General features: G+C 37.5%; 1 protein-coding gene and 1 long non-coding RNA gene across 2 annotated transcripts in view; one reads left to right on the forward strand and one right to left on the reverse strand.

Annotated features, from left to right (window-relative positions):
* Nucleotides 1-25,437, reverse strand: part of HDGFL3 (HDGF like 3) — a 79,264-nt gene that overhangs the window by 30,818 nt on the left and 23,009 nt on the right. The window lies entirely within an intron of this gene.
* The window catches only part of LOC131278062 (uncharacterized), a 50,820-nt gene that overhangs the window by 22,600 nt on the left and 2,783 nt on the right, over nt 1-25,437 (forward strand). The gene's annotated exons all lie outside the window — the stretch shown is intronic.

Consider the following 25,437-nt stretch of genomic DNA (forward strand, 5'->3'; position numbering starts at 1 on the left):
GGTGGTGTCAGCGTGGAACTTAGATCTATTAATTGCAACTCAAAAAGAAACTTATGTATTCATTAGTGCATTAATTGGTATTAAGTACTGTACTTACATCTCTCCTATTCTAGATATATGCTTGATGATTATGATGATATCTTTTCTAGATCGTATGCAGAGGGATACTGAACATGTTAGAAGGTCCTGGTAAACTTCATTTTCTAAGTAGTTAATGAACGTGCTTAATCCAAGTCTCCCTTCTAGCCCTTATTCTAAAAGCAGTCCCACTCATATCCTGCGGAGGATTGGCAAACCTACATGTCATCCCGCCAGGGCTAAGCATTTTCCCACCAGGAAGGAAACAGCAAATGAGGTGACTGGGATCCACTTCAGCTTAACCCCTTCAAGATAGTCAATGGGTAACCTTTACTCCCCTAGGACCTGGAAACCAGTTTCTGATGAAAGCCTGCAAAATAAAGCCCATCAACTTTGAGAAGATGCAGGCCTAGGCACCTGGCCTTTTCTATTTTTGTGGCCAAGTATCCTTTCAGTGAAATCCTACATCCTCAAAATTCTAATTCTTCCATCTTGTTAGCCATACAAGGATTTCAGTCAATTTCACTCAGGGTGCCATAGTTGTCTTCCTCCAACCATGATAGAATAGCAGAAGGGTTTTACCCATCGTCAGGTAAGGCCTACTGCCCCTAACCAGCAGGAGGCAGTTACAAAAGAGTGACCATCGTCCTTCAGCACCCCTTTAAGAATGAAGGTGTAAGCTCTCAGGGAGAGATCGAGGCTTTAGCAGGGCTCAAATGTGCATTAGTGTGAGCTCCAGTTCTAGTCCTCCCTTTCCTTGAGAAACATTTCTACCTGTTTGTTACAGAAGATAAAGGGATAGCCTTAGGGGTTCTAACCCAAATCTGGGGAAGTCAAAGGAGACCCAGAGCCTTCCTTTTCAAGATTTTTGAACCTGTCTCCAGGGGATGGCCTGGATTCATTCAACCTGTAGCAGGAACTGCTCTCCTGGTAGAAGAGAACAGGAAGCTGACTTTCGGGGGAGGCTTAGTTGTTAGCACTTCTCATCACATCAGAACTACTCTATCTTGGAAAGCGGGAAGGTGGTTGACTGATTCCCAAATTCTGAAGTACGAGGCTATCTTAATGGAAAAAATGACTTGGTATTGACAACAGACCATACCCTAAACCCATCTTCCTTCCTTTGGAAGGGACTTGACCAAATGGAGGCTCCTGAGCATGATTGTTTAGACCTGATTATCATACCCGAATCTGGTCCAACCTAGGGGACCTTCCCTTGCACGTGGAGAAAAAATTGTTCATAGATAGATAGGTCCCCCAGGGTCCTAGAAGGAAGGAGGCACAATGGCTATGCAACTGGAGATGGGCTAACTTGTGAGTGAAAGAAGTTGGCTGATTTCCCAATGACTGCTCAGCTCAAACTTGCAAACTGTATGCATTAAATCAAGCTCTGAAATTATTACAAGAAAAGGATGGTACGGTCTATACCAACTTAGTATGCCTTTGGGGTAGTCCACACCTTTGGGAAAATTTGGGAGGAAAGGTAGCAAAGGAAAAGGGCTAGTCCATGGGAAGTAATAAAACACGTATTGGCCAATCTACTCTTACCCAGGGAAATATCAGGGGTGCATGTAAACAGACACCAGAGAGGTCACACATTTGAGGCAAAGGGCAATAGGTTAGCAGATGAACAGCACTAGGAGAGCTGCTAAATATTTCATGGCTTTTTGCCTGAGGGCAGCCCTGGTAGGCTTCAACTCAGGAGAAACTACTTACAGAGTTTGGGGCTACCACAGAAGATGGAAAGAGAGAAGAGATATCTCAAAAAGGAGGGAACTACAAAAATGGAGCCCTAAAGTCTTCAAGTATATGAATTCTAGATGAACCTTAAACTATGAATGCAGGGCAGACTTCAAACAGCCCAGCTAGGGCTGATAGAACTGAACTGTGATTTCAACTGCTGCTAACTCCAAATGCTGGTAGGATGTGAAGCAGCCAGGACTCCCAAACACTATCGATGTGACTGTAAAATGGTACGATTGCTTTATAAAAAGTTCTGGAAGTGTCTTATAAAAGTAAATACACTTATCTCTCCTGTGATTCAGCAATTCCACTCTTAAGTTTTTACCCAAGAGAAATGAAATCATATGTCCACACAAGAATGTTCACAGCAGCTCTAGTAATAACCCAAATCTGGAAAGAGCCCACATGTCCATCAACATGAGAATGGGTAAACAAGCTGTAGTATATTTATACAAAAGAATACTACTCAATAACAAAAAAGAATAAAGTACTAATATATGCAATAACATGGATAGATCTCCAAATATTATGCATTTTATGAAGTTCCAGAAAAGGAAAAGTTAATCTATGCTGAAAAGAATTTGAACAGTGATTATCTCTAGGGGAAGATGGGGGTAGGGATTGATTGGGAAGGAGCATGAGAGTATTTTCTGGGGTGATAGTAAGATTCCATATCTTGATAGGGATTTGGGTTATGAAGATGTATAAATTTATCAGAACTTATCAGATGGAAAACCTAAGATTTGTACATTTACTGTATGTAAATTTTACCTAAAAATGTACATATATATTTAACTCTGGGTAAATATATGCATACTGAAGTGTTCAGGGATGAAATACTCTAATGTCTGTAACTTCAAAATGCATAAAATAAGATGGATTCATGGATGGATAAAGATGGATAGAAGGATAGAAATGTGATAAATTCAGCAAGGTGTTAATTGCAGAATCTAAGTGATGGGTGTAAAGGTGTTTGCTGAATATTCCAACTTTACTGTATGTGTGAAAATTTTCATAAAATGTTGGTAAAAATAGATAGGGAGGGAAAAAAAGATGAGCATAGTATATTCTTGTCTCCCACGACTGGAAGACCACAGATAGTGCCTAATCAATAAATCAAGATGAGACAGGAAACCCTTGTTCTTTATTATAAGCCTTGACTGACTTTTTAAAAGCCATTATACATACAGTAACTAAAAACAGGAGACCGTAGTTCTTTATTATAAGCCATGGTTGATTTTTTAAAAACCACTATACACAGGAACTAAAAAAAATTCAAAAGAAATTTTAAAACCTGACAAATTGCCAGTTGAGATTTCACCAATCTACACTCCCACCAATAATGTGTGAGAGTTCCGATCTTCCTGTACTGTCACTAATAACGTGTCTTATTTTTAAAATTTATCTTTTCCAGATTTGCTATATGAAAAATCGTATTGTTTTAACGTACACTTTCTTACTTTATGGGTTATGTTAAACATCTTTTCATATGTTAAAAAGTAATTTTAAACTATGATTTCTAGTTTAAAATGCCTTTTCATACCTAATGTCCATTTTTCTAGAGGGTTGTTGTTTATTATTCTTTTTCTTTGTGGCTTATTGGTTTGCATCTTGCCTTAAAGGGCCTTTTCTCTTACAAGAGTACCAAAAAATTTTCCCATTTCCCCTTAATACTACTTTTGTGGTTTTAAGGAATTGTTTTCTTAAGTTAGAAATATGCCTGAGTGTAGGGAAATGGATACACCCACATAAATGATTAGGGGGAATGCAAATTGCTATAAACATTTAAGAAGCTGATGACTATATATATTATAAAATCAAAAACATATACACCACATGGCTTATCAATCCCACTTCTAGGGTCCTACAAATATAAGAGCATGTGTATGTATATAAATATAAATGTACCAAGATGTTCACTAAAGCTCTCCTGCCCAAACAGAAAATGACCGAAGGGCCTTAAGTGGAGGAATGATTAACTAAATTATGGCAGAGCCGTACTGTGTATGGCACATCACATAGCCAAAATCTATACGTATAATGACTTGGAAAACTAATAATATATCAAGAATAAGTGAACAGAGCAAGCTGCAAAATAAAAAACAGTATTCCATAAAATGTGTGTGTGCATGTAGATAAGCACAGAAAAACATTAGGAAGGGCACATACCAAACTGTTAACACGGGTTATCTCAGAGAAGTAGGAATAAGAGAGAGGCAGACTATTGATTTTTATTTTATATACACCTGTATTAATTTCAGTGTTACAAAATCACATTTTCTTCTGAAATTAGAAACAACAAAAACATAAATTATTTTTAAAAGTAATTCAATAAAAATACAGATGCTTGGGCCCTGCCCCAGATAGTGATTCAAAGAAGTAACTGCAGAATGGGATTCTTGTTAGGTAAAGAATAAATGGACAATCACATTGATCAGACCCAGCTTTCTTTTAAATAGCCAGCCCCTGCCTGAACCAATGAGAGCCTTGTCTGATTTGATATGTAAAAGCACCTATTCCCAAGCAAGAAGAGTTTGGAATGAGTCTACAGTTGTGTTAAATATGGCTTGAGCTTCTAGGAATCTTTATTAGCAGAATTTTAGCCTTCCCATTTCCATATCCTAGGGATTCTCCTCCTCAGAAAAATTTCTCTAACTATATGCAAAATTTTATATAGTATATTTTAATGGGGAAAGATTTCATGTTTAATCTGATCTTTCAAGTCCTACCTTTCCAACCTTCAATTTTTTTTAAAAAAAGATCATCATGTACAGCCAAATTCAGATATCAGTGAATCTGGTTTACAAGCCTTGTATCAATTTGGTCACATTTTTAATTTTTGTGTCAACTGAGATTTGTCAACATAAAATGATACGCAATATCTGCTTTTTCCTTTAAGTTCTATTTTATCTGAAATAAATGCTGCCATATTTTATTCTGTTTATCTGTTTGATAAAAAGATCTTTCCAATTTGAAGGTGATTTTGCTTTTCACTATTTTGTGTTAGGTAGTACTCATATGAGCATTATATTATGGGATTTAATTGATTCAAATGGATATCTTTTATACCTGTTACATAATATATGGCTTTTGTAATCTTATTTTATGCTTTTTATGCCTGTTTTCTCTCATGTTTACCTTTATTTCTATGAATTATAACTGAAATATCTCATTTTTAATTCTTCAAGCACTTAAACTACTTCAAAACACTATCAAAATAGTATTTACAAAAGAATATTAATATAATATTTATGTTTATCCTAACCTGAAATAAGATAAGGAACTTGTCCTTTTACGCCCTCTTCTTCCCTTCTCTTTTCCATTCTTTATTAATTTCACTCCATTTTTCATCTATTATGTTCTATACTGTTTGGCTTAACAAATTAGCTAATAATCACCTTTCTTCCCACAGTAATTGAAGGCAACTATGAGGGACTTATGCCTTCATTGAGTGGATAGAAGGAAAGCAAAAAACAGATTAAACAGGATGCTAATTTGGAACTACCTGAGTCTCAATTTCAGTTGAAGATCCAAAACAACAGACACTGTATTCCAAAGTGAGGGGAACTGCCACCATGCCAGACTTGGAAAGATGGTCAAAAATCCTAGTAAACCTTTAGCTCTAGCTTAACAAAAAAGGATAGAGAAGGCAAGAGAAGAATTAATGATTAGGAGGGGATTTTTGGAAAAAGATATGGGTCTCAGTCCCTTCTCTGCAAAGACCTCAATCTAGAGAAGGAAGCTTCAACAAGCCCACCTTGAGAGCTGAAGATACATCTTTTGGAGCCTGGGAGTCACAAGAGAATGGTGTCTGACTCAAGCCTGAAAAATCTAAAGGATAAGGACTGGATGGTTAGTTGCTCCAATGGCAGAGTAAATAAGTGGTTGCTGCACTCCCAGAATTTCTGAGGCTGATGCACACTGCACTGCAACTAGAGATTATATATGGGATTTGTCCAAGAGGGAGACCTCAGCAAAAAGAAGCTAGAAATGTACCATGCAATGTTTCAGGAGGAATTGTAAGAGACCACTCAGTAGAGGGATGCAATCGCCTGTATCTGTATCAAGAAACATGAAGATGAGATAATCCCAGGAATATTGGAGTGAGGAGTAGTAGGCTGCTTCTAAAACAGATCCCAAGAATACCCATCTCTTGGTATTCCCACCTTGTGTAATCCCTATCCTTGAGTGGCGGCTGCATCTAGTGATTTATTTCTAATGGAGAGAACAGGGCAAAAGTAATGGGATGTCATTCCTGAGATTAGGTTATTAAAGACTGTGACTTCCATCTTTTTTTTTTTTTTAACTTTATTTTGTACATTTAATAATTGAAAATAAACAATTAAAAACTAAAAAGAAAAGTTGAATAAAAACGTACAGTTCTCAATTAAATGTACTGGATACTTATACATTTTTTTGGAATCATACAGTTTGTTTATCCATTCATTTGTTGATGGACACCTGGGTTGTTTCCAACTTTTGGCAACTGTAAATAATGTTGCTATGAACATCGGTGTGCAGATGTCTATTTGTGTCACTGCTCTCATTTCTTCTGGTTATATACCCAGGAGTGGTATTGCAGGGTCACGTGGCAACTCTATATCAAACTTCTTTAGGAACTGCCAAACAGTCTTCCACAGTGGCTGTACCATTCTGCATTCCCATCAACAGTGAATAAGTGTTCCTATCTCTCCACATCCTCTCCAACACTTGTAGTTCTCTGTCTTCTTAATAGTGGCCATTCTGATAGGTGTGAAATGATATCTCATCGTAGTTTTGATTTGCATTTCCCTAATCATTAGTGATGTTGAGCACTTCTTCATGGGTTGTCATTTGTAGTTCTTCTTGGACAAATACCTATTCAAGTCTTTCGCCCATTTTTAAATTGAGTTGTCTGTCTTTTTATTGTTGAGTTGTAACATCTCTTGATATATCTTGGATATTAAACTCATATTGGATATGTGATTTCCAAATATTTTCTCCCATTGAGTCAGGTGCCTTTTTTTATATTTTTGACAAAGTCCTGGGAGGAGCAAAAGTGTTTAATTCTGAGGAGGTCCCATTTATCTATTTTCTTTTGTTGTACATGCTTTGGGTATAAGGTCCAAGAAACCACCACCTACTACAAGGTCTTGAAGAGGTTTCCCTACATTTTCTTCTAGTAGTTTTATGGTCCTGGCTTTTATATTTAGGTCTTAGATCCATTTTGAGTTGAGTTGTGTATAGGGAGTGAGATAGGGGTCCTCTTTCATTCTTTTGGTTACAGATATCTAGTTGTCCCAGCACCATTTGTTGAAGAGATTATTTTGTCCCCTTAACATTAACTTGGGGGAAGTGGCTCAAATGATAAGGCTTCCACCTACCGTATGGGAGGACCCAGGTTCGATCCCCAGGGCCTCCCGGTGAAAAAGAAGAGGAAGTGTGCCTGTGCAGTGAGCCAGTGCCCATGCTAGTGCCCACATGGTGAGCCAGTGCCCATGCAGCAAGCCAAGTGCCTGCACAAGTGAGTCACACAGCAAGATGACACACAAAAGAGAGACGAAGGGAAGAGTCAAGGTGAAGCACAGCAGAGACCAGGGACTGAGGTGGTGCAATTGACAGGGAACCTTTCTCCACATCAGAGGTCCCTAGGATAGAATCCTAGTGAATCACAGAGGAAAAAATAAACAACAACAAAACATTAACTTGGTAGGTTTATCAAAAACCAGTTGACTATATAGGTGAGGGCTTATTTCTGGGTTCTCAATTCTATTCCACTGATCTATGTGCATATCGTTATGCCATGCTGTTTTGACCACTGTAGCTTTGTAATATGTTTCAAGGTCAGGCAGTGAAATTCTTCCCACATCACTCTTCTTTTTTAGAACACGTTTGGCTTTTCGAATGCACTTTCCTTTCCAAATGAATTTGGTAATTGCCTTTTCTAATTCTGTAAAGTAAGCTGTTGGTATTTTGATTGGTATTGCATTGAATTGAAAAATCAGTTTTGGTAAGATTGACATCTTCATGATACTTATTCTTCCAATCCATGAACACAGAATGACTTTTCATTTGTTTAGGTCTTTTTAAATTTCTTTTAGCGTTGTTTTGTAGTTTTCTGCATACAGGTCTTGTACTTCTTTTGTTAAATTAATTCCTAGGTATTTGAGTCTTTTTGTTGCTACTGAAAATGGAAATTCCCCCTATTTCCCCCTCAGATTGTTCAGTTCTAGTTTACAAAAACATTACTGATTTTTGTATGTTGATCTTGTATCCTGCTACTTTGCTGAACTCAAGTAGCTTTGTCATGGATACTTTAGGATTTTCTAAGTACAGGATCACATTATCTGCAAACAGAGTTTTACTTCCTCTTTTCATATTTGGATCCTTTAAATGTTTTTTTTTTCTTGTCTAATTGCCCTAGCTAGAACTTCTAGTACAATATTGAATAAAAATGGTGACAGTAGGAATCCTTGTCTTGTTCCCAATCTTAGAGGGAAAGCTTTCAACTTTTCCCCATTGAGTATGATGCTGGCTGTGGGTTTTTCATAAATGCCTTTTATCATATTGAGGAATCTTCCTTCTATTCCTATCTTCTGAAGTGTTTTTAACAAAAAACAATGCTGGATTTCGTTGAATGCCTTTTCTGCAATGACTGAGATTATCATGTGTTTTTTTTTTCCCTCCAATTTGTCAATGTGGTGTATTATGTTGATTGATTTTCTTATGTTGCATATCAGGAATAAATCCCACTTGGTCGTGGTGTATAAGTCTATGTTGTTGGATTTGATTTGCAAGTATTTTGTTGAGAATTTTTACATCTATGTTCATTAGAGAGATTGGTCTGTAATTTTCTTTTCTTGTAGTACCTTTATCTAGCTTTGGTATTAGGGTGATGTTGGCTTCATAAAATGTGTTGAGTAATTTTCAGTCCTCTTCAATTTTCTGGAAGAGTTTAAACAGGATTGGGGTTAGTTCTTTTTGAAATGCTTGGTAGAATTCACCTGTGAAGCCATCTATCTGGCCCTGGACTTTTCTTTGCTGAGAGATTTTTGATGATGGATTAAATCTCCTTAAATGTGATTGGGTTGTTAAGTTCTTGTATTTCTTACGTGTCAGTGTAGGTTGGTTGTGCATTTCTAGGAATTTGTCCATTTCATCTAGGTTATCTAGTTTGTTGGCATACAGTTTCTTTTTATTTCTGTGGGGTCAGTTTTAACTTCATCCCTTTCGTTTCTGACTGTATTTATTTGCATCTTCTCTCTTTTTTTCTTTGTTAGTCTAGATGGGGTTTGTCAATTTTATTGACCTCAAAGAACCAGCTTTTGGTTTCATTGATTTTCTCTATTGTTTTTTCATTTTGTTTTGTTCTCAATTTCATTTATTTCTGTTGTAATCTTTATTATTTCTTTCTTTCTGTTCACTTTGGGATTTGTTTGCTGTTCTTTTTCTAGTTTCTCTAGCTGTTCAGTTAAATTTTTGAGTTTATCTGTTTCTTCTTTTTTAATATAGGCATTTAGGGCTATAAATTTCCCTTTCAAGACTGCCTTCACTTTATCCCATAAGTTTTGACACACCATGCTCTCATTTTCACTTGTCTCAATATATTTACTGATTTCACTTGCAATTTATTCTTTGACCCACTGATTATTTAGGAGTGTGTTGTTCAAGCTCCACACATTTGCAAATTTACTTTTTTCCTATTATTGGTTTCCAATTTCATTGTTATGATCTGAGAAGGTGCTTCGTATAATTAAAATCTTTTTATATTTATTGAGAGCTGCATTATGCTCTAACATGTGGTCTATCCTAGAGAAAGATCCATGGGCACTTGAGAAGAATGTATAACCCACTGAGTTTGGATGCAATGTTCTGTATATGTGTTAGGTCTAACTTGTTTATCATATTGTTCAAGTTCTCTGTTTCCTTGTTGATCTTCTGTTCAGTTGTTCTATCTAATGATGTGAGTGGAGTTTTGAAGTCTCCAACAATTATTGCAGAGATGTCTATTTCTCTCTTTGATTTTGCCAGGGGCTGTCTCATGTATTTTGGGGAACCATGGTTAGGTGCATAGATATTTTTGACTGTTTTATCATCTTGGTGGGTTGTCCCTTTTGTTAATATATAATGGTCTTGTGCGCCTCATAACTTTTTTGCCTTAAAAGTCTGTTTTGTCTCACATTAGTATAGCTATCCCTGCTCTTTTCTGGTTTCTACTCATGTGGAAATATCTTTTTCCAACCTTTTACTCTCAGCCGGTTTATATCCCTGGGTCTAAGGTGACTTTCTTGTAAGCAGCATATGGATGGCTCATGTTTTTAATCCATTCTGTCAGCCTGTATCTTTATACTGGGGAATTTAATCCACTCACATTAAATTCTATTACTGTAAATGTACTATTTACTTCCTCCATTTTATTCTTTGGTTCTCATATGTCATATCATATTTTTGCCTGTCTTTTTATTCTTTTGGCTATCCTTTCTGCTATTCTTTCTTCTATACTCTCCTCCAAGCCAGTCTCTCCTGTCTTTTTCTTTCAGGTTCTAAAGTTTCCTTTAATATTTTCTGCAGAGGTGGATTCTTTTTTGCAAACTCTCTTAGTTTCTGTTTGTTTGTGAATATTTTATACTCACCTTCATATTGGAAGGGTAGTTTTGCTGGATAAAACATTCTTGGCTGTCAGTTTTTCTCTTTCGGTATCCTAATTGTATCACACCACTGTCTTCTCACTTCCATGGTTTCTGAAGAGAGATAAGCACTAAGTCTTCCTGGACATCCCTTGTACATGATGGTTTGCGTCTCTCTTGCTGCTCTGAAAATTTTCTCTTTATTTTTTACATTAGACATTCTGAGTAGTATGTGTCTTGGAGTATGTCTATTTGGATTTATTCTGATCGGGATTTCAAATTCTTCTTTGCACTTGCTCAATGTCTTCTTGATGTCATTTATCTCTTTGACCATACTGCCTTTCAACTCATTAATTTGATTTTGGAAATCTGTGTGCATCTCGCTGAGTAGTTCTCTCATATTCTGCATCTCTTCTGGGGCTTTGATATATTCCTCTCCTTGAGCTGTATCTTCTATTTTCTTAGTATGGTTTGTAATTTTTTGCTGATATCTAGGCATCTGATTAGGATGTAGCTTACTCAGATGCTCAATTTCTTTCTCTTTTTGTAGGGATTTAGTGGTAGCTTGTGTTACCACTGCTCTTTGATTCTTGGATCACCCTGGATTGTTAGGAATGTCCTGCTGGTAGCTCGAAACTGGTCAATGGACCCAGTAATTGGTTGTAGAGTCACTTCCTAGGGCCTTGGGGAGAGAGGCTATAGAGGCCAGAAAAAGCCTCTCATTTTTCATTTTCTTCAGTGCACTTCCTTGGTCTGCCAGCAGATGGCAATCCTTGACAGCTCTCAGTTCAATGCCTGGTTGGGGTGTATTTGTTGCAACACAGGCTGAATCAACGTGATAGAGTTTCCTGTCTGGAAGCTATAAGCCTTGTAATTCAACCTTACTCTGAGACAGTTCTCCAGCCTATTCTGGCAGACCCCTCCCTTTTCCCAGGTCAGAAATATTTCCACTCACCTTTGAGTCTTCAACCACCAGTCCCTGTTAGTAGAGGAGGAGATTGGGAGGACTGTCTATCTTTAGCTCCCTGCAGGCTCCCAAGGCAAACAATGGCACAGCCCTACCCAGCCTAGAAGGGCTCCTAGGACACAGTGGATCAAATATGTGAGTCAAAAGCTGAGTCCGTCTTTGGCTCTGTTCCTCTCTCCCCTTTCCTGGGGGGTCCCCAGCAATTAGTCCCAGCTAGAAGAGAGTGAGGTTGCCAGGGTCAGATTCCTCCAGTCCTTCCCCAGCTCCCAGGGCAAACCAGTATGTGGTTCCACCTGGCGTGGAAGGGCTCAGGGGCACAGCAGACCAAATTTGTGGGTCAGAAACTGAGTCAGCCTTAGGCTGTGTCCTTCTCTTTCCCCTTTCCTGGGGTGGTAGATCCCTGGAGCTCCCTTTGTCTGTAGTCACAGGCCCAGAGGCCTGAGAATTCTAAACTGTCTTTAGTGTGGGGGAAGGTGCCAGCAACAGCAGCCAGTGGTTTCGACTCACAGTTCTGTCGTTGGGATTTCCCTCCTTTGTCCCTCTCACCTCTGGGCACGGTCCAGCCTTTGCCTGGTGTCCTAAACCCTAGAAGATCTTTTTCTAGGCTGTTACAGCCTGTCCTCTATTTTTCTGGAGAGACAAGAGTCCCGTGTCGTTCTAGTCTGCCATCTTCCCAGAAGTCCTGTGACTTCCATCTTGATGATGCTCTCTCCTGCATTCTAGCTTGCTTGTTCCCATGGAGAAATCTGCATGGTAAGAAACGGAGGGAAGCCTCTAGCCAACAGCTCACGAGAAAATGAGGCCCTCAGATGAACAACACATAAGGAACCAAATCCTGCCAAAAACTACTGGAATGAGCTTGGAAGCAGCTCCATGCCCAGTCAAGCCTTAAGAGGATGGTAGCCTTGTAAGAGATCTAGAGCCAGAGGACCTAAATAAACCATGCCTGTATTCCTGACCTATAGAAACTGGGAGATGATACATGTGTGTTGTTCTAAGCCACTAAGTTTTGGGGTAATTTGCTATGTAGCAATAGATCATTAATACAGCTGTCTGTGAAGAAACTATAAAAACCATGAGCAAAATAATCAGTTTTAAACAGTTGCCCGGTGAAGAGAGCAAAAACACAAGTTCACAACAATATTACTCAAGTAAGAACTTTTCTGGGACTTTCCATCAGACTTCAACCCTAGAGGGCTCAGAGATTGTAGTTAGCAAGCAGTGGTAGGTGTTGGGGGGGGTATCACTGGGTTAAGTAGGAATAGAAATATTATTTGACCTCTTTTTCCCACTGTAGTAGGCCATCCTTTAAGAGGTACAAGCTCCTTTGGAAGGGAGAAATTTTGGCTTTAAATAAAGTTTGAAGTTTTTAATTATTACACAGAACTGACTGTACTGATTATTGAAATTAGTTGGCTTTTGTGGCTACAACAGATTGGATGGTTTTTCATTAGCAGAGATAACCAGAACAGTTATTGGACCTTATCTTAGGTGAAAGAAGCAAAGTTAGCATCAGAGTGGTTTCAACAGGGAATAGTGGCAGAATACAGTTTCCAAGTAGTAAAATGAGGAAAGAAATAAGTCACAGCAGCTAAATAATAGAGAGAAAGAACAAAGTTGGGGTACAGGTCAAGAAGAGCAACAAGTATCATATGCAGACAAGACTTAAATCAGTTTTTTTTTTCTTTTTTTTAAAGTAAAGCAGTTTTATTAGATGCAAAATTTTGGCAACAGTAGTTCCCAAACCTATAGGTCCCCAAGCTGTTTGAAGAAGTTTACATTATTAATAACACCATAATGTCTGTTTCAATTTCAGTGTAAAAATCAATAAATACAATAATTTAAATACTTTTTTCTTTAAAACTGAATAGTCTGAGAGCTTCTTAGTGCCTATTGGGCAACTATATTTAACAATGTAGGTATCAGATAAATGGGTTCAAGATCCAGATATTCAGTAGGCTTATTAACGCATCTGAACACTGCTAGCTCCTAATGGATTTAACCATTAACCTGCTCTATTTTTTTATTCCTAGTCTTATATTATTTAATTTATATGCCAAACAAACCTTTGGTTAAAGACTGAAAGCTAAGGCTGCAAAAGGAACACAGATTTTGAAATAGAAGTTAATGGAGGCTTTCTCTGCCTAGAAGAGCCCACACCAAATCTTGGTGTGTATTTCCATCTTTCTCTCCCATTTCTCAGCAAGCTCTATTCTTTCCCCCATTCCCCAGTAAATTCTTTTTACTGGCCTAACTTAAAAAAAAAAAAAAAAAAAAGAAGTTAATGTAGAGTATAAAATAGTAATAATCCTATAAACTTATTAAAGTATTATCTTTATTTTATCTGTTAATTGAATTTATCTGCTCAATATCACGAATCTCCACCTTGAATCAGTATCGAAGAGAAAAAAATCATGACAATTATATCCACTTTAGCATTTTATTCTAAAAAAGCAATTATACTTTGAGATTATCATTATGGTGACCAACTTTTCATGTCTTTTACATACACACACAAATATATTTTACATAAATGGGGTATGTCACAGAAGCTGTTTTATCATGGAAATCCTTTTTCTTTTTAAAAAGAGGTGTGTATGTATGTATGTAGGTAGGTATATGGGTTATATATGTATTTATTTTATATGAGTGGAGGCTTACCTCTCCTTCCTCCTTCAGAATTACATATCCCCAGTTAACACTATTTATAACGAAGTATGCTTTTTTCAATGTTCATGTGCTTGTATACAAATGTTTTATACACAGGCAGAGGTGTTTTTTTTAATGGGATCATATAATACACAATTCTCTGCATCTTGCTTTTCTCATTTAATAATAGATCAAGAAAATCCTTAAAGTCAACTGGTGTAGATCTAACTCATTCTTTTTTAATGGCTGCATAATAATCTAGGGATTGGGTAAACCATAATTTATTCAACCTTTACCTGAGGAATGTGCATTTACCTTGTTTTCATTGCTTATGCCCTCATAAAAAGGCTGTAGGAAACATACTTATATTTTTATGCACTGGTGCTTCTATTTCCATGAGAGAGATTTCTAGGAGTGAGACTGTTGGATCATAGATTAGAGGTATTTTTCATTTTAACAGGTATTGCCAGACTGCTTTCAAAAAAGGCTGTAATAATTCACATTTCCACCAAGGTATGAAAATGACCTCCCTTCCAATCTTTGACAGCATTAGGTGTTACTGCTCTTTTAAATTTGCATTTCCCTGATGTATGGTCAGGTTAAGCATCTTTTCTGAGGCTTATTGGCTATTAGGATTTGCCCTTCAGTGAACTGCCTGTTTATATCATTTTTTCCATTTCTCTACAGGGCTCTCCTTTTACTACTCATTTGGAATATATTAACCTGAAAGCTATCATTTCCATTACAAATTTATTTCTCCATTATATTGTCTGTCCATTGAAACATTTTCTTTTCTTGACTTCCAGGACACAACACACTCCAATATCTTCTTTCTTGTCTTACCATCTACTTCTCAGTATTCTCTTTTCATAGTTCTCTTTTCTACCTACATTTACTCCCTTTTGTGATTTCATCCAATTCCATGGTTTTGAATGCCAGACATATTTCTATCCCCAAACTCCAAACCTATCTTCTGAACTTTAGACTCATAAGAGTTTAGTACGCATTTCAAATTCAGAGTTCTTAAAACAAATTCTTATTCTTGTGGCTCAGCCTGCTTATCCTGCAGGATTCCTCAATGGAGTAAATGGTATCACCATCTACCCAATCCCTCTTAACTGGAAGTCTGGATGGCATTATTGATTTATTCCTCTCTCTTTACAGACATATATCATCTAACACTAAGTTCTTTAAATTATCTCCCAAAATATTACCAAACCACTTCTTTCTACATCTAACTGCTGCCTTCCCTGGGCTATTCCACAATAGCCTAAACTTCTGTAAAAATCTCCTAACTGGGCATCCACCTTTGCTTCCTTCCTTCTCTCCTAACAATCTAGTCTTCAGATCATAAACATAAATCAGATCATGTCATTCCCCTGCTCAATATTCTCCAATAACTTGGCTTAATTTTCTTTTTTAAAATTAAAACTGTTAAGTCCTACATGATATGGACTTATCTACCTCCTCAAACTCACCTCTTGCTCCTCTCTCCTTAGTCCTAGCTCATTCTGTATTAGCCTTATTTTCCTTCTTGCTCTTTCTTGAATATGCCATGCTCATACCCATATTTCCAGTAGAGAGCTGTCCAACTCATTCCTATACAACATTCAAGTGGGCTCAGATGTTACATACTCAAAAAGTCCTTCCTTGATGGTACAGAAACACACATGCACACAAACATTACATCATATCACATGCTACCCTCTTAGCCTGCTTCCTCTTTTTGCCACAGCTCTTAAGACTACATGAAATTACGTATTATTTTGCTTATTTATTAATGTGTCCCTAACTAAACTACAATGTTACCTTTATAAGGAGAGAACCCCTTGTCAATCTTGTCCATTGCTCAAAATAGTACCTGTCATACAGTAGGAACTTTGTATATGGCTATTTTTTGTTTATAAGTGAGTAAATGTTGCTTTGTTTTTGACAATAATCATTGTAAGGCTGGCCTAATTACACTGTCAGCAACAACTGTATAGCTGTAGTAAATTCATTTTTAATGCTGTATAATAATCTGTTATGCCAATACAGCACATTTTAATTTTCCATTCTCTGGTCAAATGACATCTGAGTTACTTCCAGTTTTATTTTTTCTTTGCCATGATGAATAGCATCAGTGTGAACAACTTCTGGTACACATGTGTAAGTTTCTCTAGGGTGCACAACTGGGACTAAAGATGCTGTTAGAAAGTATGCAACACATTTTGGAAACAATTTCACAACATAAAGTAAAATTGTTTCCAAAATGATTACAAATTTATACTCTTCCAATGGTGTCTAAGAGTTCCTGTTGATCTGCATTCTCTCCAACATATAATAGCAAACCTCTTGGTTTTTGGAAAATTCATGTGATCTTAATTTGCATTTTCTTAATTACTAATTATGTTGAGAATCTTTTCATATATTTACCAGCCTTGACTATCTGTTCTGTGCAGTGGCTATTCATTCTTTTGCCCATTTTTTAATTGGTATGTTTCTCTTACTGATATATACCAACATTTTGTTAGTTCTATGTGTGGCAAACATCTCCTCCCAGCTTGTGGATTATCTTTTTAATCTCATTATTATTGAACAAAAGTCCTTGATTTTAATGTACTCAAATTTATCAATCTGTGCTTTTTTTTTAAGACTTATTTATTTATTTATTTTTAAAGATTTATGTATTTATTTAATTTCCCCCCCTTCCCTGGTTGTCTGTTCTTGGTGTCTATTTGCTGCGTCTTGTTTCTTTGTCCGCTTCTGTTGTCGTCAGCGGCACGGGAAGTGTGGGCGGCGCCATTCCTGGGCAGGCTGCTCTTTCTTTTCACGCTGGGTGGCTTTCCTCACAGGCGCACTCCTTGCGCGTGGGGCTCCCCCACGCGGGGGACACCCTTGCGTGGTACGGCACTCCTTGCGCGCATCAGCGCTGCGCATGGCCAGCTCCACACGGGTCAAGAAGGCCCGGGGTTTGAACCGCGGACCTCCCATATGGTAGACGGACGCCCTAACCACTGGGCCAAAGTCCGTTTCCCAAGACTTATTTTTTATTTATTTCTCTCCCCTTCCCACTTCCTGCCCCTCCCATCCCCCCATCCCCGCGCCTGCTCTCTGTGTCCATTAGCTGTGTGTTCTTCTTTGTCCACTTGCATTCTTGTCAGCAGCACTGGGAATCCTTGTCTCTTTTTGTTGCGTCATCTTGCTGAGTCAGCTCTCTGTGTGTGCGGAACCACTTCTGGGCAGGTTGCGCTTTTTTTGCATGGGGCAGCTCTCCTTGAGGGGTTCCCCTACGTGGGGGATACCCCTGCATGGCACGGCACTCCTTGCGCACATCAGCACTGTGCATGGCCAGCTTACTACATGGGTCAGGAGGCCGCCCTGGGTTTGAACCCTGGACCTCCTATGTAGCAGGTGGACACTCTATCAGTTGAGCCAAATCCACTTCCCAATCTGTGCTTTTATGGCTAGTCCTTTCTGTGTCTTGACAGGAAATTCTTCCCTGCTCCAGGGACATAAAGAAACCTAAGACTACATCTAAAAATAGATAAAGGCAGCCGACTTGGCCCAGTGGTTAGGGCGTCCGTCGACCACATGGGAGGTCCGTGGTTCAAAACCCAGGCCTCCTTGACCTGTGTGGAGCTGGCCCACATGCAGTGCTGATGTGCGCAAGGAGTGCCGTGCCGCGCGGGGGTGTCCCCCATGTAAGGGAGCCCCACACGCAAGGAGTGCGCCCCATAAGGAGAGCCGCCCAGCACGAAAGAAAGTGCAGCCTACCCAGAAGTGGCACTGTCCACATGGAGAGCTGACACAACAATATGATGCAACAAAAAGAGACACAGATTCCCATGCCGCTGACAACAACAGAAGCGGACAAAGACGATGCAGCAAATAGACACAGAGAACAGACAACCGGGGTGGGGGAGAAGGGGAGAGAAATAAACTTATAAACTATTTAAAATATTGAAGAATGCCTAAATTAATGGAGAAATACTCTGATTCATTGGTTGGAACCTCAGTATTATAAAATGTCAATTTTTCCCAGACTAATCTGTAGATATACTCTAATTCCAGTCAAAATCTCCACATAGTTAATTGGGAATCTTGGCAAACTAATATTGTTCGCCACTGCTTCTTACTTGGGAGAATACAGAATTATAAGTTTAAGGTATAAGACTTCAACCAAACTATGTATTGGCATCTAGAATGTGATAAGGTGTATCTATTCCAACCTTGGATCTTTTTAAATTTAGGTTTAGAAAGTTCCCTTCTATTATATTTCTGATAATCAATTCTGAATTATCTTCTTGTCTTCTGGTATTCATGTTATTAGCAAGCAGGCTCTCTCTGAAATATATTTGGTGTTCAAACTATCATCTCTTCCTTTATATTCACTTCTAATCATTCCTTTTGCTTTCTGGATATATTTCTCAAAGTCTGTCTTCTATTTGGCTAACTCATTTTCTGTAACATTGATTCAACTTGTTATCTGGAGTTCTTATATACTCTCTACTCTGGCCTTTCTTACAAAAAGAGTCATTGTTCCATGCTATTTTCCTTCATTGAGAAAAACATTTTGAGGAGCACAGATGTGGGTAAAATATCACAGGGAGAGGCTTTGGACAATCATAAGACATGGCACAAAGGACTAAGAGGTCTGTGGGAGACAGAAGAAATAGAAAGGTTGAAGGGAGAAGATACTCTACATACTTTCAAATTTAGTACCACAGCAATTACCCTAAATGCTTCTGAAAATAGGCACACATGACCTAGACTGCTGATAGCAGACAAAAGGCAAAAATCACCGAGTCTAACTAAGGACAAGTATGATAATCTACCAAATGCCTCAAAAATTAAATATATAATAGCTGTTAATAACATTTTAAGGATACAGAACCATTTATTAAATGTATCATATTATAATTTTTATCAGATCAATTTTATTTATATATATTAATAAAGCATAAATCCATCCAAAGTGTATAATCAATGGTATTTGGTATAATCATATAGTTGTGCATTCATCACTTCAATCTCCTATTGTAATTTATCTCTACTTTTTAAAGGATGAAGATGTTTTTGTCATTCTGCCAAAAGCACCCATCCAAAAATAAAAAACAAAAACAAAAACCTTTGAAAGGGGGAGTGGATATCACTCAAGTGGTTAAGTGCCTGCTTCCCATGTATAAGATCTCAGTTCAATCCCCAGTACCTCCTAAAAACAAACAAACAAACAAAACCTTTGAAGGACAAGTGCTCCTAACAGAGTTGCTAAGCAAATATTTAATAATGTAAAGTAAACAGTAGGAAGAAAATACCAATATATGACACAAGCTAAAGAAGTGGACAATGGTGAGTACTTTGACTGGGATGCTAATGTTGACTTTTGATGGTTGAATGTAACTGTCAATATAAAAAAAATTAAAGCTATTTAATGAGCTAATTGTAGTAGCTCTACAAGTGGAGGATAAGATTTGGTTCTTAGCACAATAGTGTCCAGAAGATAGCACTTTTCTGATCATTTTTTCAGAGACTACTTCCTTTAGTTTATGTCTCAGGGATGGATGCCAATTCATTAGAGGAAAATTTGAGCAATTCTAGGCATAAAGCAAAATTATATCACATTTAGTCCTTTAAAAATTTTTTAATTTATTTTTTATTTATTTCTCTCCCCTTCCCCTCATTGTCTGCTCTCTGTGTCCATTTGCTGTGTGTTCTTCTGCATCCACTTGCATTATCTGGCGGCAATGGGAAACTGTCTCTTTTTTGTTGCATCATCTTGCTGCGTCAGCTCTCCACACGTGTGGCACCACTCCTTGGGCGAGCTGTGCTTTTTTTCACACAAGGTGGCTCTCCTTGCGGGGTGTACTCCTTGTGCACGGGGTACCCCTGCACAGCACGGCACTCCTTGTGTGCAGCAGCACTGCATGTGGGTCAGCTTAACACAAGGGTCAGGAGGCCCTGGGAATCGAACCTTGGACCCTCCATATGGTAGACAGATGCTCTATCAGTTAAGTCACATCCAATTCCCCCACATTGAGTCTTAAACTGTGTCTATTTTTGACAAATAAGCAAATCCATCTTGACTACCTTATGTGTACAAAAATTAATTCAATTTTTCAACAAATCACTCACAGGCATTTTCTGAACACTATTTCATTTTCCTTTTCTTAGTCTTATTCAACTGCCTCATATAAGGCCAGGCCTGGGCAAAATTGTGGTTTGTCTTCAACCTTAACTTTCCATCCATCAGTAACTTCCTCTCTTGTGCTATTCTTTTATCTGGTAACATCACAATATCTTCAGGAAATAAAAAAATAAAATAAAATAAAAGGACCTCACGTTAAAAACTCACTGTTCTGGGAACAATTTTTTCAGAGTCCACTTCCTTGCTTATTCAAATAAATTACAAAGAGCACATAAGTAGTTCACCCAAAGCCCGGTTTTAATCCTTTCCATACATGGACTTTTAATTTTTAAAATTGAATCATAACATAAATATAAAATTCTTTTATATTGTCAAAATGACAGTAATGTGAGTTGCATATCTCCTTTCATCTCATGGACGTAAAAAAGACAACAGATTTTAGTGCAACTCTTTCTACTATCTCACTCTGTAACTCTGGGCAAGTCACTTGGTCAATGTATTTCAGTTTTCTCATGCACGCCACCAAAACAACAAGAAAAACATTGCAAGTCTTCTATGTTCCAGACAGTATTGTGGTTTAACTTTTTACTAAAGACTTAAATACGTGTTTGTAAGGAGGGAAGAAGCAATAGAACAAAACGTAAAGGAAGGTTCATTCAGGGTGTGGAGTTCTCTCTCTCATGGCAAAGACTACATTGTCTATTACAGACAATATAGGCAGTTCTTAAATAAACAAATCTTTTTAATGCCCTGTGATTAAAAAAAGGGCTGAAAAGGAGCATTTTTGTAATGAAATGCCAGAATATATCAACTATTCTCTTCTTCATGATTATTCTGGGTTGGTCATCAGTTATTTGTAGTTCATTTAGTCTAACTGCCTTGTTAGGGAAATCCGGTTATCTTTTCTTATATGTATCTCACTTTTACTTTTTACTTCTAGGCACCTATGCCCCTTAGCCAGTCTTACGTTCTTTAAAGGCAAAAACAAGTCTTATTCACTTTTATAAACCTAGGCTATCACAGAGATCACCCTAGCCCTACAAACCCCACCTTCACATGGAAAAACTGTAAAATAGAAAAAGAAAAGTTTCAGTAATAGAAATGAAGAATGTTGCACAACACTCTGCCAAAAGCCAGGAAATATTTCTACTAACCAAAAAAGTAGGTAAAACCTTGAGGAAGACTGTAAGTGATGAGTGGGAGAAAGGGAAAATCTCTCAGAGATGACAGAAAAACAACACTAAGCTCATATACAGTATGTACAAATACAATTTTTATCTTAAAATGAGCAGAAAGGTTATGAGTAAAAGGCTGGATAAAGATACACCAGCCAAATATAAACAAAAATGTCTAGAAAACACGACTGATAAAAGACAAAAAGAGTATAACTTAAGAGCACAAAGTATAAAATAGTACAAAGTGGATCTGTATATTTTGAGAATGAGTATAGTTGATAAACATTTATATGCCAAATAAAGCCCTGATATTTATTAAATAGCTAAAAATATAGAGGAAGATACTCAGAAATATAATAAATGTGGTAGATTCAACTTGAACAGAGTGGGCAAAAAATAAATATTAATGATTTGAAAAATATAGTCTAATTATAGAAGTATAAAATATTGAATCCTATGGAGGCTTTCTTTTCAAGAATACAAAGAACTTTTAAAAAAAAGTTGACCATATATTAAAAGAAAATTCAGTAAGTTAAAAAAATAAAAAGGATTATATAGTCTTACTACAAAGTAACCATATTAGAAACCAATAATAAAAACATTATACAAAATATTATTAAACCAATCACAACTTTCTGTAACCCTCTCCTAAACATTTCCTGGGCTAAACAAGGAAAGGAAAACCACAATTAAAATCTATTCTGAAAATGGCTATAAAACATTAATTATCCATGTCTATTTATCTATCTATCTACCTACCTGCCTGCCCGCCTGCCTACCAGTCTAGCTCCAAATTCAGACTTGAGGAAAATTCCTAGCTTTAAAATTTTTCACTTTCAAAAATATTTTAGAGAAATTAACTAATAAATTATTTCATGAAATTTGAAATAGAAGAAAATATACTTGGGGAAAGGTATTAATAGTAAAGATGACATCAGAAAATGATTAGGAAGAGAGGAAAAAAATAGCAGAATTGATCAACAAAAAAGGGAGAAAACAAAAAACCAAGAGCTAGAACCTTGGGGAAAAGACCCATTAATGCTGACACACCTTTGGTAAATCTAATTAAAAAGAAATTATATACAAAATTAATAATGAAAAGCCATAACTACAGTAACTGAGCTTTGAAAACTTAGAATAGTGTAAATGTAACACTATTTTTATGATGACTAGAATTTTTATGATGTCTATGAAAGAAAGTTTTCAAGAAAATATAGGGAAGCGGACTTGGCCCAATAGATTGGGTGTCCACCTACAACATGGGAGGTCCGCGGTTCAAACCCCGGGCCTCCTTAACCCGTGTGGAGCTGGCCCATGAGCAGTGCTGATGCGCGCAAGGAGTGCCCTGCCACGCAGGGGCGTCCCCTGCGTAGGGGAGCCCCACGCACAAGGAGTGCGCCCTGTAAGGAGAGCCACCCAACATGAAAGAAAGTGCAGCCTGCCCAAGAATGGCACCGCACGCATGGAGAGCTGACACAGCAAGATGATGCAAAAAGAAACACAGATTCCTGGTGCCGCTGGTAAGGATAGAAGTGGTCACAGAAGAACACAGCGAAAGGACACAGAGAACAGAAAACTGGGGGGGGGGGGGGGGGGAGAGAAATAAATAAATAAATCTTAAAAAAAAAAAAGGGAGAATATAAATTGCTATAATTAATCCAAGAAGTGGAACATATGACTAAACCAATAACTATGAAATTAATTTTAAAAGGTGTCAAAAAGCAACCTCAAAAAGTTTCCATGCCTGAAGTGGTTTTAAGGTTTCAAGTCATTAAAACCTCTTTGGTATATATAATTGTTTTAGAGTAAATAAAAATGGGAAAGCTCATCACACATTTTACAGTCAGCAAAGCCCCAACAAGAAAATGGACAAAACACAAAAACAAAAAAACCACGAACAGACAAATCTCTAAGGAATTTAGATTTTAAAATATATGATAATTGACAAGCAAAGGGAGAAACAGACAATGCAACAATAATATTTGGAGATCTTGATACCCCACTTTCAATAATGGATAAAATAGATAGAATATCAACAAGGAAACAGAAGAAGAACAAAATTATAAACTAACTAGACCTTACAGATTATCTATAGAACCCTCTACCCAACAATAGCAATTGAATACACATTCTTCTCAAGTGCCCACAAAACGCTCTCCATTATAGACTGTATGTGAGGCTATAAAACATGCCTCAATAAAAGTATAGAAATAATACAAAGAATCTCCTCTGACCACAATGGAATGGTGCTTGAAATTAATAACAGAAAGAAAACAGGGAAATTCACCAACAGGTAGGAATTAAACATCACTCTTTCAATTAACCAATGGATAAAAGAAGACATTGCCAGGAAAATTAGAAAATACTTTGAAATGAATGAAAATGAAAACACAACATACCAAAATTTATAGGATGCCATAAAAGCAGTTCCTAGAGAGAAATTTACAGTTGTAAACCACTATATTAAAGAAGAAAAGTCATTCAAAAACCCAACCTTCCACCTTAATTAATGAGAATAATAAACTAACCCAAAGCAAGCAGAAGGAAGGAAATATAAAGATTTGAGTGGAAATAAAAGGAATTAGAGAATAGAGAAATAGAGAAAAACAACAATACCAAAAGTTGTTTCTTTGTAAAGATCAACAAAATCGACAAGCTATGTGCTAGGCTGACTGGGAAAAACGGAGAGGACTCATTCTATCAATTCAAAAATGATGGAGGGGGGGGGGAGCAGACTTGGCCCAATGGATAGGGCATCTGCCTACCACAAGGGAGGTCTGCGGTTCAAGCCCTGGGCCTCCTTGACCCGTGTGGAGCTGGCCCATGTGCAGTGCTGATGTGTACAAGGAGTGCCGTGCCACGCAGGGGTGTCCCCAGCATAGTGGAGCCCCACGTTGTGCAAGGAGTGTGCCCCGTAAGGAGAGCAGCCCAGTGCGAAAGAAAGTGCAGCCTGCCAAAGAATGGCGCTGCAGACACGGAGAGCTGACACAGCAAGATGATGCAACAAAAAGAAACAGATTCCCGGTGCCGATGATAAGGACAGAAGCAGTCCCAGAAGAACACACAGCAAATGGGCACAGAGAGCAGACAACTGGGGGAGGGGGGGGGAGGGAGAGAAATAAATAGAAAGTAAATCTTAAAAAAAAATATGATGGAGGGGAACATTATTAGCAGTCTTACAAAAAAAAAAAGATAAAATAGTATAAGAACAACTGTAAGACAACACAGATGAACAAAATCCTAGAAAGGCACAAACTACCAAAACTAATTCAAGATGACAGAGAAAATCTGAATAAATCTATAACAAGTAAGGAGATTGAATTGGTAATCAAAAAACTTCCTACCAAGAAAAGTCCAGAACCAGAGGGCTTCACTGGTGAATTCTACAAAATATTTAAAGAAGAATTAACATCAACTCTTCATAAAAGTTTCCAAAAAATAGAAAAGGGTACACTCCCTAACTGATTCTATGAAGCAAATATTACCCTGATAGCAAAACCAGACAAAGACATCACAAGAAAAGAACTACAGATATCCCTGATGAATACAGATGCAAACAATCCTCAATAAAATACCAGTAAATTGAACCCAGCTATATATAAAAAGGGTATATCCAGCTACAAAACCAAGTGGGATTTATCACAAGAATGCAAGGTTGGTTCAACATATGAAAATCCTTGAATGCAATGAATGCAAAATACCATGTTAATAAAAGAAAGGAAAAAAAACCCTACATGATCATCTCAATAGACAAAAAAAAGTATTTGATAAAATGCAACACTCATTCAAAATAAAAACGCTCAACCAATTAGGAATAGAAGGTAATGCCTTCTTAAGAGATAAAGGGCATCTATGAAAACCCAACAGCTAACATCAGACTTAACTGTTGAAGATCTAATTCCCCTTAAGATCAGAAATAAGACAAGAATGTCTGCTCTGGCCACTTCCATTCAACATTGTACTGGAGGTTATAGCCAAGGCTATTAGGCTGTTGGGAATATAAAATTGTGTAGCTGCTTTGGAAAACAGTCTAGCATTTCTTCAAAAGATTAAGCTCAGAGTTACCACATAACCTAGCAAATTGCATTCCAA

This window comes from Dasypus novemcinctus, chromosome 3 (assembly GCF_030445035.2).
Source record: "Dasypus novemcinctus isolate mDasNov1 chromosome 3, mDasNov1.1.hap2, whole genome shotgun sequence".
NCBI classification, from domain to species: domain Eukaryota; kingdom Metazoa; phylum Chordata; class Mammalia; order Cingulata; family Dasypodidae; genus Dasypus; species Dasypus novemcinctus.